The following is a 14791-nucleotide window of genomic DNA, read 5'->3' as shown; positions in this document are numbered from 1 at the left end:
TCCTACCTGACAGGTCGCTCCTACCAGGTGGCGTGGCGAGAATCTGTCTCCGCACCATGCGCTCTCACCACTGGTGTCCCCCAGGGCTCTGTTCTAGGCCCTCTCCTATTCTTGCTATACACCAAGTCACTTGGCTCTGTCATATCCTCACATGGTCTCTCCTATCATTGCTATGCAGACGACACACAATTAATCTTCTCCTTTCCCCCTTCTGATAACCAGGCGGCGAATCGCATCTCTGCATGTCTGTCAGACATATCAGTGTGGATGACGGATCACCAGCTCAAGCTGAACCTCGGCAAGACGGAGCTGCTCTTCCTCCCGGGGAAGGACTGCCCGTTCCATGATCTCGCCATCACGGTTGACAACTCCCTTGTGTCCTCCTCCCAGAGTGCTAAGAACCTTGGCGTGATCCTGGACAACACCCTGTCGTTCTCCACTAACATCAAGGCGGTGACCCGATCCTGTAGGTTCATGCTCTACAACATTCGCAGAGTACGACCCTGCCTCACACAGGAAGCGGCGCAGGTCCTAATCCAGGCACTTGTCATCTCCTGCCTGGATTACTGCAACTCGCTGTTGGCTGGGCTCCCTGCCTGTGCCATTAAACCCCTACAACTCATCCAGAACGCCGCAGCCCGTCTGGTGTTCAACCTTCCCAAGTTCTCTCACGTCACCCCGCTCCTCCGCTCTCTCCACTGGCTTCCAGTTGAAGCTCGCATCCGCTACAAGACCATGGTGATTGCCTACGGAGCTGTGAAGGGAACGGCACCTCCATACCTTCAGGCTCTGATCAGGCCCTACACCCAAACAAGGGCACTGCGTTCATCCACCACTGGCCTGCTGGCCCCCCTACCTCTGAGGAAGCACAGTTCCCGCTCAGCCCAGTCAAAACTGTTCGCTGCTCTGGCACCCCAATGGTGGAACAAGCTCCCTCACGACGCCAGGACAGCGGAGTCAATCACCACCTTCCGGAGACACCTGAAACCCCACCTCTTTAAGGAATACCTAGGATAGGATAAAGTAATCCTTCTAACCCCCCCCCCCTTAAAAGATTTAGATGCACTATTGTAAAGTGGTTGTTCCACTGGATATCATAAGGTGAATGCACCATTTTGTAAGTCGCTCTGGATAAGAGCGTCTGCTAAATGACTTAAATGTAAATGTAATGTAATGTTTTAGGTGACAAGCCCAATTTTTTTCAGCCTCCTGAGGTTGTAGAGGCGCTGCTGCGCCTTCTTCACCACGCTGTCTGTGTGCGTGGACCATTTCAGTTTGTCCGTGATGTGTACACCGAGGAACTTAAAACTTTCCACCTCATCCACTGCTGTCGCGTCGATGTGGAAAGGGGGGTGCTTCCTTTGCTGTTTCCTGAAGTCCACGATCATCTCTTTTGTTTTGCTGACATTGAGTGAGAGGCTATTTTCCTGACACCACACTCCGAGGGCCCTCACCTCCTCCCTGTAGGCTGTCTCGTTGTTATTGGTAATCAGACCTACTACTGTTGTGACGTCTGCAAACTTGATGATTGAGTTGGAGGCGTGCATGGCCACTCAGTCATGGGTGAACAGGGAGTACAGGAGAGGGCTGAGAACGCACCCTTGTGGGGCCCCAGTGTTGAGGATCAGCGAAGTAGAGATGTTGTTTCCTACCTTCACCACCAGGGGGGCGGCCCATCAGGAAGTCCAGAACCCAGTTGCACAGGGCGGGGTCGAGACCCAGGGTCTCAAACTTAATGTTGAGTTTGGAGGGTAGTATGGTGTTGAATGCTGAGCTGTAGTCAATGAACAGCATTCTTACATAGGTATTCCTCTTGTCCAGATGGGATAGGGCAGTGTGCAGTGTGATGGCGATTGCGTCGTCTGTGGACCTATTGGAGCAGTAAGCAAATTGGAGTGGGTCTAGGGTGTCAGGTAGGGTGAAGGTGATATGATCCTTGACAAGTCTCTCAAAGCACTTCATGATGACAGAAGTGAGTGCTACGGGGCGATAGTCATTTAGTTCAGTTATCTTAGCTTTCTTGGGTACAGGAACAATGGTGGCCATCTTGAAGCATGTGGGAACAGCAGACTGGGATAGGGATTGATTGAATATGTCCGTAAACACACCAGCCAGCTGGTCTGCGCATGCTCTGAGGACGCGGCTAGGGATGCCGTCTGGGCCTGCAGCCTTGCGAGGGTTAACACGTTTAAATGTTTTACTCACGTTGGCTACAGAGAAGGAGAGCCCACAGTCTTTGGTAGAGGGCCCTGTCAGTGGCACTGTATTGTCCTCAAAGCGAGCAAAGAAGGTGTTTAGTTTCTCTGGAAGTAAGACGTCGATGTCCGCAACAGGGCTGGTTTTCTTTTTGTAATCCGTGATTGACTGTAGATCCTGCCACATACGTCTCATGTTTGAGCCGTTGAATTGCGACTCCACTTTGTCTCTATACTGACGCTTAGCTTGTTTGATTGCCTTACTGAGAGAATAACTACACTGTTTGTATTCTGTCATGTTTCCAGTCGCCTTGCCATGATTAAATGCGGTGGTTCGTGCTTTTAGTTTTGCGCAAATGTTGCATTCTATCTACGGTTTAGGGTTTAGGGAAGGTTTTAATAGGTCACAGTGGGTACAACATCTCCTAAACACTTCCTTACAAACTCGCTCACCGAGTCAGCGTATGCATAAATGTTATTGTCTGAGACTACTCGGAACATATCCCAGTCCACATAATCGAAGCAATCTTGAAGCGTGGAATCCGATTGGAATAATAGTATAATATAGTAGCCCATAGCAGAATATATTAGTAGTATAATGGTGTAATATTACTGGTGTAATATAGTATACTATAGTAGTATAATAGAGTAGCCTAGAGTGCTATAATAGAGTAGCCTATAGTAGTAAAATATATTAATATAGTAGTATAATATAGTATTCTATAGTAGTATACTATAGTAGCCTATAGTAGTAGAATAAAGTAGCCCATAGAGGAATATTTTAGTAGTATAATTATAGTAGCCTATAGAAGTATAATACAGTAATATAGTGGTGTAAAATAGTATTCTATAGTAGTATAATATAGTATTCTATAGTAGTATAATATAGTAGCCTATAGTAGTATAATATAGTATTCTATAGTAGTAGAATATAGTATCCTATAGTAGTATAATAAAGTAGCCTATAGAGGAATATTTTAGTAGTATAATTATAGTAGCCAATAGAAGTATAATACAGTAATATAGTGGTGTAATATAGTATTCTATAGTAGTATAATATAGTATTCTATAGTAGTATAATATAGCATTCTATAGTAGTATAATATAGTATTCTATAGTAGTAGAATAAAGTAGCCCATAGAGGAATATTTTAGTAGTATAATTATAGTAGCCTATAGTGGTGTAATACAGTAATATAGTGGTGTAAGATAGTATACTATAGTAGTATAATGGAGTAGCCTATAGTAGTATAATATAGTAATATATTAGCATAATATAATAGAGTATAGTAACATAATATAATAGTAGAGTAGCCTAGAGTGCTATAATAGAGTAGCCTATAGTAGTAAAATATATTAATATAGTAGTATAATATAGTTTCCTACAGTAGTATGATATAGTAATATGGTAGTATAATAAAGTAGCCTATAGTTGTATAATATAGTATCCAATAGTAGTATAATATAGTAGTATACTGTGGTAGCCTATAGTAGTATAATAAAGTAGACTATAATAGTATAATATATTAATATAGTAGTATAATGTAGTAATATAGTAGTATAATATAGTAGCCTATGGTAGTATAATATAGTATCCTTTAGTAGTATACTATAGTAGCCTATAGTAGCATAATTTAGTAGCATATAGAAGTATAATATAGTAATACAGTAGTATAATATAGTAATACAGTAGTATAATGTAGTAATACAGTAGTAGAATGTAGTAATACAGGAGTATAATGTAGTAATACAGTAGTATAATATAGTAATACAGTAGTAGAATGTAGTTATGTAGTAATATTACATAGTAGCCTGTAGTAGTATAATATAGTAATATTGTAGTACAATAAAGTAGCCTATAATATAGTGTAATATAGTATCCTATAGTGTAATATAGTAGTGTAATACAGTAATATAGTAGTATAATATAATAACCTATAGTAATGTAATATAATAGCCTATAGTAGTATAATATAGTAGTATAATACATTAATATAGTTGTATAATATAGTAATACAGTAGAACAATATAGTAGCCTACAGTAGTAGTAGTATAATAAAGTAGACTATAATAGTATAATATATTAGTATAGTAGTGTAATATAGTAATATAGCAGTATAATATAGTAGCCTATAGTAGAATGTAGTAGTATAAAGAGTAATATTTCCTTTGTTGGCAGAACTGAAAAAGCGTGTGCGAGCAAGGAGGCCTACAAACCTGACTCAGTTACACCAGCTCTGTCAGGAGGAATGGGTCAAAATTCACCCAACTTATTGTGGGAAGCTTGTGGAAGGCTACCCGAAATGTTTGACACAAGTTAAACAATTTAAAGGCAAGGCTACCAAATACTAATTGAGTGTATGTAAACTTCTGACCCACTGGGAATGTGATAAAATAAATAAAACCTGAAATAAATCATTCTCTCTACTATTATTCTGACATTTCACATTCTTAAAATAAAGTGGTGATCCTAACTGACCTAAGATAGGGGATTTTTAATAGGATTAAATGTCAGGAATTGTGTAAAACTGAGTTTTAAATGTATTTGGTGTATAAACTTCTAACTTCAACTGTATAAAGTAATATAGTAGCCTACCCATTGGTGAAAAGTTGACTTGCAACCAAAGAAAGAGGACATAGGCTACGTCCCAAATTGCACCTTATTCCCTATGTAGTGCGCTACTTTTGACCAGGACTCATAGCGCTCTGGTCAAAAGTAGTGACTATTATATGTAGGGAATATGGTTCCTTTTGGGACGCAAACATACTATAAGGTTAGCCATTAGACTAGCAGACTATAAAATTAGACAGATTCTGGAGCTGCTCAACTGAGGCAGTTAACAGAATCAGAGAAAATGGGGACAGACAAACACAGTCATCGTTTATTGTTTGGTTTGACTGTTATGTTTGTAAATACTGGAGGCATTTACTTTGCTCAGATGACGAGGCATTGTTATATTACACCAAAAACAACAACAACTCTTCGAGAAGAGCAGTGTTTTACTAAATTGATTATTTTGTGTTTTCTTAGCAGTTTGAATAAACACATAGGCAAGATTCAGACTCATAGCTGGACATCAAGCATCATAGCTGGACATCAAGCATCTGGAACATAGCTGGACATCAAGCATCTGGAACATAGCTGGACATCAAGCATCTGGAACATAGCTGGACATCAAAGATCTGGAACATAGCTGGACATCAAAGATCTGGAACATAGCTGGACATCAAGCATCTGGAACATAGCTGGACATCAAGCTTCTGGAACATAGCTGGACATCAAGCATCTGGAACATAGCTGGAGATCAAGCATCTGGAACATAGCTGGACATCAAGCATCTGGAACATAGCTGGACATCAAGCATCTGGAACATAGCTGGACATCAAGCATCTGGAACATAGCTGGACATCAAGCTTCTGGAACATAGCTGGACATCAAGCATCTGGAACATAGCTGGACATCAAGCATCTGGAACATAGCTGGACATCAAGCATCTGGAACATAGCTGGACATCAAGCATCTGGAACATAGCTGGACATCAAGCATCTGGAACATAGCTGGACATCAAGCATCTGGAACATAGCTGGACATCAAGCATCTGGAACATAGCTGGACATCAAGCATCTGGAACATAGCTGGACATCAAGCATCTGGAACATAGCTGGACATCAAAGATCTGGAACATAGCTGGACATCAAAGATCTGGAACATAGCTGGACATCAAGCATCTGGAACATAGCTGGACATCAAAGATCTGGAACATAGCTGGACATCAAAGATCTGGAACATAGCTGGACATCAAAGATCTGAAACATAGCTGGACATCAAGCATCTGGAACATAGCTGGACATCAAAGATCTGGAACATAGCTGGACATCAAAGATCTGGAACATAGCTGGACATCAAGCATCTGGAACATAGCTGGATTGCGGGGAGTAAAGATGGACAAGATTCCCAAACAAAGCAAATTCTCAGACTTGGAAGAAATTACGAAAGCACCGTCTGATCTCATTCCACAAACATTACACAGCTAGAAGCATGCAGAGATCTAGAGCAGAGCAGAGCCCTCTCTCACTGCAAATAAGATGGTCTCTCATAATGAAGTCGCTCTGACGTTTGAATGTTTGTTGCACATGAAAATATTATCAGGCTGTTCAGGCAGCTTTTATTGACACATTAGGCAACACTGAGAGACTCTGGTGGACAAGATGGAAGTCACCCTTTAGGAGACACTGAGAAACTCTGGTGGACAAGATGGAAGTCACCCTTTAGGAGACATTGAGAGACTCTGGTGGACAAGATGGAAGTCACCCTTTAGGAGACATTGAGAGACTCTGGTGGACAAGATGGAAGTCACCCATTAGGAGACACTGAGAGACTCTGGTGGACAAGAACAAAGTCACCCATTAGGAGACATTGAGAGACTGGTGGACAAGAACAAAGTCACCCTTTAAGACACTGAGAGACTCTGGTGGACAAGATGGAAGTCACCCATTAAGAGACATTGAGAAACTCCGGTTGACAAGAAGGAATTTGATAGCAGACACACTAAAACATTGATTAATGCATATCTGCATAAGTAGAGTCAGATTGTGATAATGTATAGATAACCACTGGTTCATTGGATTTCACTTCACTAGATAATCTAACTGAAATGAGACCTTAAAATAAAACTTGATATCTATGGGATTACATGGTGTGATAAAACACAGGTCAAACTCTTCAACATCTGTTAGAGGACTTTGATGTTGAACTGAGGGTCATGTTGAGATATAAAGTATCAGGCCCAGAACAGAGAATCTAGAGTATCAGGCCCAGAACAGAGTATCAGGCCCAGAACAGAGTATCAGGCCCAGAACAGAGTATCTAAAGTATCAGGCCCAGAACAGAGTATCTAAAGTATCAGGCCCAGAACAGAGTATCTAAAGTATCAGGCCCAGAACAGAGTATCTAAAGTATCAGACCAAGAGAGGAAATCCAAACCATACAATTCATAAACAACCGCCTACAGAGAGATACAGTTGCTTTTAAAGAGGGGCTTTGATGAGCTAGCCATTACGACAGCGGCCGTTACGACAGCGGCCGTTAAGACAGCGGCCGTTAAGACAGCGGCCGTTAAGACAGCGGCCATTAAGACAGCGGCCATTACGACAGCGGCCATTAAGACAGCGGCCATTAAGACAGCGGCCATTACGACAGCGGCCATTAAGTTGCGGCAGCGGCCATTTTGTGGCAGCCATTTCCAAATAGGAATATAACACTGGATCACCACTACATCCATCCAGTGGCTTGTCCTGTGTTGTCCTGTCCTGTGTTGTCCTGTCTTGGGTTGTCTTGTCCTGTCCTGTCTTGTGTTGTCCTGTCTTATCCAGTCCTGTCCTGTGTTGTGTTGTCCTGTTCTGTGTTGTCTTGTCTTGTGTTGTCATGTCCTGTCTTGTGTTGTCTTGTGTTGTCCTGTCTTGTCCTGTGTTGTCCTGTCTTATCCAGTCCTGTCCTGTGTTGTGTTGTCCTGTCTTGTCCTGTCTAGTCCTGTCCTGTCTTGTCCTGTGCTGTCCTGTATTGTCCTGTCTTGTGTTGTCCTGTCTTGTCCTGTCTTGTCTTGTGTTGTCTTGTGTTGTCCTGTGTTGAGTTGTGTTGGAGAACTGGCACCATATCTATTTAATCCTGGCTTTAGTCAGGGAGTGTCTTGTACTGTGTTGTCTTGTCCTGTCTTGTCCTTGTCCTTGTTCTTGTCCTGTCCTGTCTTATCCTGTCTTGTCCTGTCTTGGAAGACTGGCACCAGATCTATTTAATCCTAGCTTTAGTCAGGGAGTGTCTTGTACTGTGTTGTCTTGTCCTTGTTCTTGTCATGTCCTGTCTTTATCCTGTCTTGTCCTGTATTGGAGAACTGGCACCAGATCTATTTAATTCTGTCTTTTGTACGTCCCAATTGGGCAGTTAATTCAGATGCCCATTGGTGTTTGTCTTTAAAGGTTTTCTTTGGTCTTTGTATTGTGTCGGCATGTTGTGGGTGGTTCAGTGTCAGGGCTTTCCGTCAGAGGGACTCGGTATGTCTGAGAGTTGCTCTTCTGAGGCTCCATGTAGCCTGCACCCCTTTCACAGCTAATCTCGGTTTAGCATTTCCAAACAAAGCTCGGCTTTGTAGACACTCAAACAATCACATACAAGCCTCAGATCGACCCTTTTTCAAACAGCTTCACCGTCAAAACCTTGTGTTAGACTCTACGGCTCTTTCGTCTCTTTCTCTAGCGGACACGTTCAAGCGCCAGGTAGCCTAGCAGTTAAGTCCATTTGGCCAGTAACCAAAATGTTTATGGTTTGAATCCCCGAGCTAGCAAAGTGGAAAAATCTGCTGTTCTACCCTTGAGTAAGGCAGCTAACTCCCAAACAACGACTAATCGTCGGCCTCCGATGATGATGATGAAGGCATCACTCCGTACCTCTCTGATTCAGAGGGGTTGAATGCAGAAATCACATTTCAGTTGAAGACATTCAGTTGTGGCTGACTTTCACAAGTTCTTCCTGGGTCTTCCCTGGAGGCAGTGGTCTGTTTCAGAGCAAATAGTAGCACTAAAGACTCACATCCAGATCCTATAGTCACCAGGCCTTAGGCTAATGATCCTGTTTGTCTGAGGGTAGCAGTTATTGGCTGTCTCCACACGTTAGTACAAATGCAGCGTAAGCCCTTTCTCCCCACCAAGAGGTAAACATCTCCTTTTTTTCAGAGGCCAATGTGAGATATTGACGACTACTGACTGGCGACGACGTCGTTAATTTACTGTGTGTTCAGCGTGAGTCACGCCCTGTTCAATGTCTAGAGACTTTATTTTCTGTGTTTCATCTACAACAGAACTGTGCTGCTGTGTCAAATAATTTATTCTTAAGGTTTGAGACTCAAGAAGAAGAGAAATAAATGACACCAAGGTAACAAGAATGGTGATAGAATTACACTAAACGGCACCACCGCGATCCCTATGGGTCCTGTTCAGAAGTAGTCTGGAATAGGGTGCCATTTGGGACGCAGGCAAATTAGAGTTCTGATAAGGTGAAACGCCTATAAATGTCAGAACGCCATGCATAATACTATTTATTACTTAGCGCTGCCATGGTTCGACTTCATCTCTAAAGGTCAGACTACATGACTAATTTCAACTATTTTCTGCTGACGTGTTCTTTGATTCTAAAGCACTGCAGTTATAATACATATTAAGAGGAGTTATCACACATTCAGGGGAGTTATCACACATTCAGGGGAGTTATCACACATTCAGGGGAGTTATCACACATGCAGAGGAGTTATCACACTCATTCAGAGGAGTTATCACACATTCAGAGGAGTTATCACAGGCAATCAGAGGAGTTTCACAAGCAATCAGAGGAGTTATCACACTCATTAAGAGGAGTTATCAGGCATTCAGAGGAGTTATCACACACATTCAAAGGAGTTATCACACACATTCAGAGGAGTTATCACACTCATTCAGAGGAGTTATCACACACATTCAGAGGAGTTATCACACACATTCAGAGGAGTTATCACACACATTCAGAGGAGTTATCACACACATTCAGAGGAGTTATCACACACATTCAGAGGAGTTATCACACTCATTCAGAGGAGTTATCACACTCATGCAGAGGAGTTATCACACTCATTCAGAGGAGTTATCACACTCATGCAGAGGAGTTATCACACTCATTCAGAGGAGTTATCACACTCATTCAGAGGAGTTATCACACTCATTCAGAGGAGTTATCACATCATTCAGAGGAGTTATCACACATTCAGAGGAGTTATCACACATTCAGAGGAGTTATCACACATTCAGAGGAGTTATCACGCATTCAGAGGAGTTATCACACATTCAGAGGAGTTATCACACATTCTCATATGTACTCTGGTAGGTAAGGGTGCTCTCGAGAGGCTAGATGTTCGTTACCATTCGACATCAGATTTGCCACCAGTGCTCCTTATAGGACACATCACTTCACTCTATACTCCTCTGTAAACTTGTCATCTCTGTATACCCGTTGCAAGACCCACTGGTTGATGCTTATTGATAAAACCCTCTTAGGCCTCACTCCCCCATTATCTGAGATATCTACTGCAGCCCTCATCCTCCACATACAACACCCGTTCACTCCCCCCTATCTGAGATATCTATTGCAGCCCTCATCCTCCACATACAACACCCATTCTGCCAGTCACATTCTGTTAAAGGTCTCCAAAGCACACACATCCCTGGGTCGCTCCTCTTTTCAGTTTGCTGCAGCTAGCGACTGGAACGAGCTGCAACAAACACTCAAACTTCACAGTTTTATCTCAATCTCTTAATTCAAAGACTCAATCATGGACACTGACAGTTGTGGCTGCTTCGTGTGATGTATTGTTGTCTCTTCCTTCTTGCCCTTTGTGCTGTTTTCTGAGCCCAATAATGTTTGTATCATGTTTTGTGCTGCTACCATGTTGTGATGCTATCATGCTGTGTTGTCATGTGTTTCTGCCATGCTATGTTGTGGTCTTGGGTCTCTCTTTGTGTAGTGTTGTGGTGTCTCTCTGGTCGTTATGTGTGTTTTGTCCTATATTTTTATTATTATTACATTTTATTTATTCCCCGTCCCCGCAGGAGGCCTTTTGCCTTTTGGTAGGCCGTCATTGTAAATAAGAATTTGTTTTTAACTGACTTGTCTAGTTAAATAAAGGGTAAATAAATAACAAATATTTTAAACAACATAATCTTTAACATGTCTGGGATAGGGGGCAGTATTTTCACGGCCGGATAAAAACGTACCCGATATAAACAGGTTACTACTCTGGCCCAGAAACGAGAATATGCATATTATTAGTAGATTTGGATAGAAAACACTCTAAAGTTTCTAAAACTGTTTGAATGGTGTCTGAGTATAACAGAACTCATATGGCAGGCAAAAACCTGAGAAGATTCCAAGCAGGAAGTGGCCTGTCTGCGAATTTGTAGTCCTTCTGTTGCTTCTCTATCGAAACTACAGTATCTGAGCTGTTATGTGACACTTTAAGGCTTCCATTGGCTCTCTAAAGCCTTCAGAAACCGGATTGAGGCGTCTCCTGTCTCTGGGCAGATAACAGGAGCACAGTTTGTCAGTGGACTGCCTGGTGACAGAGAGATTGGAGATGCGCGTTCACGAGACCTCGCCATTTTTTCTCTTCCTTTTTGAATGAATACAGCATTGTCCGGTTGGAATATTATCGCTATTTTATGAGAGAAATAGCATAAAAATTGATTTTAAACAGCGTTTGACATGCTTCGAAGTACAGTAATGGAACATTTCAACATTTTTGGTCTGGAAACGCGCTTGCGCGTTACCCTTTGGATAGTGACCTGAACGCACGAACAAAACGGGGGTATTTGGACATAACTATGGATTATTTGGAACAAAAACAACATTTGTTGTGGAAGTAGCAGTCCTGGGAGTGCATTCTGACAAAGAACAGCAATGGTAATACCATTTTTCTAATAGTAATTCTGAGTTTAGTGAGCCCCGAAGTTGGCGGGTGTCTGAATAGCTAGCCTGTGATGGCTGAGCTATGTACTCAGAATATTGCAAAATGTGCTTTCGCCGAAAAGCTATTTTAAAATCTGACATAGCGATTGCATAAAGGAGTTCTGTATCTATAATTCTTAAAATAATTGTTATGTATTTTGTCAATGTTTATGATGAGTAATTTAGTAAATTCACCGGAAGTTTTGGGTGGGAATGCTAGTTCTGAACATCACATGCTAATGTAAAAAGCTGTTTTTTGATATAAATATGAACTTGATTGAACAAAACATGCATGTATTGTATAACATAATGTCCTAGGAGTGTCATCTGATGAAGATCATCAAAGGTTAGTGCTGCATTTAGCTGTGTTTTGGGTTTTTGTGACATATATGCTTGCTTTGAAAATGGCTGTGTGATTATTTTTGGCTGTGTACTCTCCTAACATAATCTAATGTTTTGCTTTCGCTGTAAATCCTTTTTGAAATCGGACAATGTGGTTGGATTAACGAGAGTCTTATCTTTCAAATGGTGTAAAATAGTCATATGGTTGAAAAATTGAAATTATTGCATTTTTGAGGTATTTGTATTTCACGCCACGTTCTTCCATTGGATATTTGGCGAGGCGTTCCGCTAGCGGAACGTCTAGTTTTAAGGTCCCACAGCCGAGCAGTGAATTTCAAGATTCAACCATAAAGACCAGGGAGTTTTTCCAATGCAATACTAGCCTAAATGACAGAGTGAAAAGAAGGATGCCTGTATAGTAGTGGTCACCATTCCTAGTCGATCTCCAAGGCATTCCTAGTCGATCTCCAAGGCATTTCTAGTCGATCTCCAAGGCATTCCTAGTCGATCTCCAAGTTATTCCTAGTCGATCTCCAAGGCATTCCTAGTCGATCTCCAAGGCATTCCTAGTCAATCTCCAAGGCATTCCTAGTCAATCTCCAAGGCATTTCTAGTCGATCTCCAAGGCATTTCTAGTCGATCTCCAAGGGATTTCTAGTCGATCTCCAAGGCATTTCTAGTCGATCTCCAAGGCATTTCTAGTCGATCTCCAAGGCATTCCTAGTCAATCTCCAAGTTATTCCTAGTCGATCCCCAAGGCATTTCTAGTCGATCTCCAAGGCATTCCTAGTCAATCTCCAAGGGATTTCTAGTCGATCTCCAAGGCATTTCTAGTCGATCTCCAAGGGATTTCTAGTCGATCTCCAAGGCATTTCTAGTCGATCTCCAAGGCATTCCTAGTCGATCTCCAAGGCATTTCTAGTCGATCTCCAAGGGATTTGTAGTCGATCTCCAAGGCATTTCTAGTCGATCTCCAAGGCATTTCTAGTCGATCTCCAAGGCATTCCTAGTCGATCTCCAAGGCATTCCTAGTCGATCTCCAAGGCATTCCTAGTCAATCTCCAAGTTATTCCTAGTCGATCCCCAAGGCATTACTAATCGATCTCCAAGGCATTCCTAGTCGATCTCCAAGGCATTCCTAGTCGATTTCCAAGGCATTCCTATTTGATAATTTCTATAAAAACCCAACTATAAAATGTTGCGTTCCTATGGTTTTTATTCTGTTGGCAGAAACTGTGCAGATCTGATTGGCCGGCAGGTGCACTTGATTCAGCAGCCCTAGCGCCAGGAAGAGTGTTCACATTTTGAACCATTTCATGTATCGGAAGGTAGAAATCTGCGTACCCCGCATGCCAAGAGAGCAAATCAAGTGCACCTATAGGCCGCCTGCCGGCCAATCAGATCTGCACAGTTTCCTCGAGCCAAAGACTAAAATGAATCCTCGAAAGCACAGCAAAGTTGATACTGTGAGATTACAAAACATGTAAAACCATGACTATAGAGAGACTCAACAAATACAGCAAAGAGCTGTTGTTTTTATTGAGCGAGTTCATGTTTAAGTTGTTATTCAGCATGGTCAACACTTTGATGATCCACTCGTGCTACAACCAGCACTGCAGCCGCAATGAAGGAGTATAAGAAAGTGTTCCGATACGCATAGCATTGTTATAATTAGAGGCTTGTAACATGAATTGGTGCATGAGGCAGAAATAATGCAGTGCAACTTGAGTTTCACCATCGCCTGGAAGACAGTGTCTCCTTTTCTCAACGAAGGGAGGGAGAGCGGAGGGACGGTGAGACGGGTGAGAGGCAGCCTCCCCTCAGACTGACCATCAGATGCAGGCCATCTGTTCAGTAAAAAAAAAAAAAATGCAATTATCTATTACCAGTGTGATCATGTGCCTACTTTATTTTTAAACGAATAAAAAATGTTCTGAGAAGAACAACGTTGGCAGGGCAATTCCAATATGCAGTTATAATGTAGTGGGCCTATAGCCTACTGTGATAATGTAGTGAGCCTATAGCCTACTGCACAAACCTCATTGCTACACAACTGTTTTTAAGTGGTTAATGTTGCAAAGGTTTTTTCAGTCATGTTTATTTCTAAATCTGAGTGGTAGATCTCAGCTTGCATTTTGACTCAAAGTGAGAATGACTCAGAAATTGATATTGACTCAGAAAAAAGTGACCACTGCTGTACATAATATAAGTATTCCAAAACATACATCCTGTTTGCATCAAGGCACTAAATACTGCAAACTACACTGGAGATGAATTCACCTTTCAGCAGGACAATAACCTAAAACACAAGGCCAAATCTACACTGGAGATGTTTACCAAGAAGACAGTGAATGTTCCTGAGGGGCAGTTTTGAAAATGGTTTTCTAGCAGTGATCAACAAACAATTTGACAGAGCTTAAAGAAGATTGAAAATAATAATGGGCAAATATTGTAGAATCCAGGTGTGGAAAGCTCGTAGGGACTTACTAAGAAAGACTCACAGCTCTTAGAGAGTTACTCAGAAAGACTCACAGCTCTTAGAGAGTTATCCAGAAAGACTCCCAGCTCTTAGAGACTTACCCAGAAAGACTCACAGCTCTTAGAGACTTACCCAGAAAGACTCACAGCTCTTAGAGACTTACCCAGAAAGACTCACAGCTCTTAGAGACTTACCCAGAAAGACTCACAGCTCTTAGAGGGTTCCATGTAGAACCTGGAACCAAAATGGGTTC

The sequence above is a fragment of the Salmo salar genome, chromosome ssa20, assembly GCF_905237065.1.
Source record: "Salmo salar chromosome ssa20, Ssal_v3.1, whole genome shotgun sequence".
In the NCBI taxonomy this organism is placed as follows: domain Eukaryota; kingdom Metazoa; phylum Chordata; class Actinopteri; order Salmoniformes; family Salmonidae; genus Salmo; species Salmo salar.
This window is presented reverse-complemented; position numbering follows the sequence as displayed.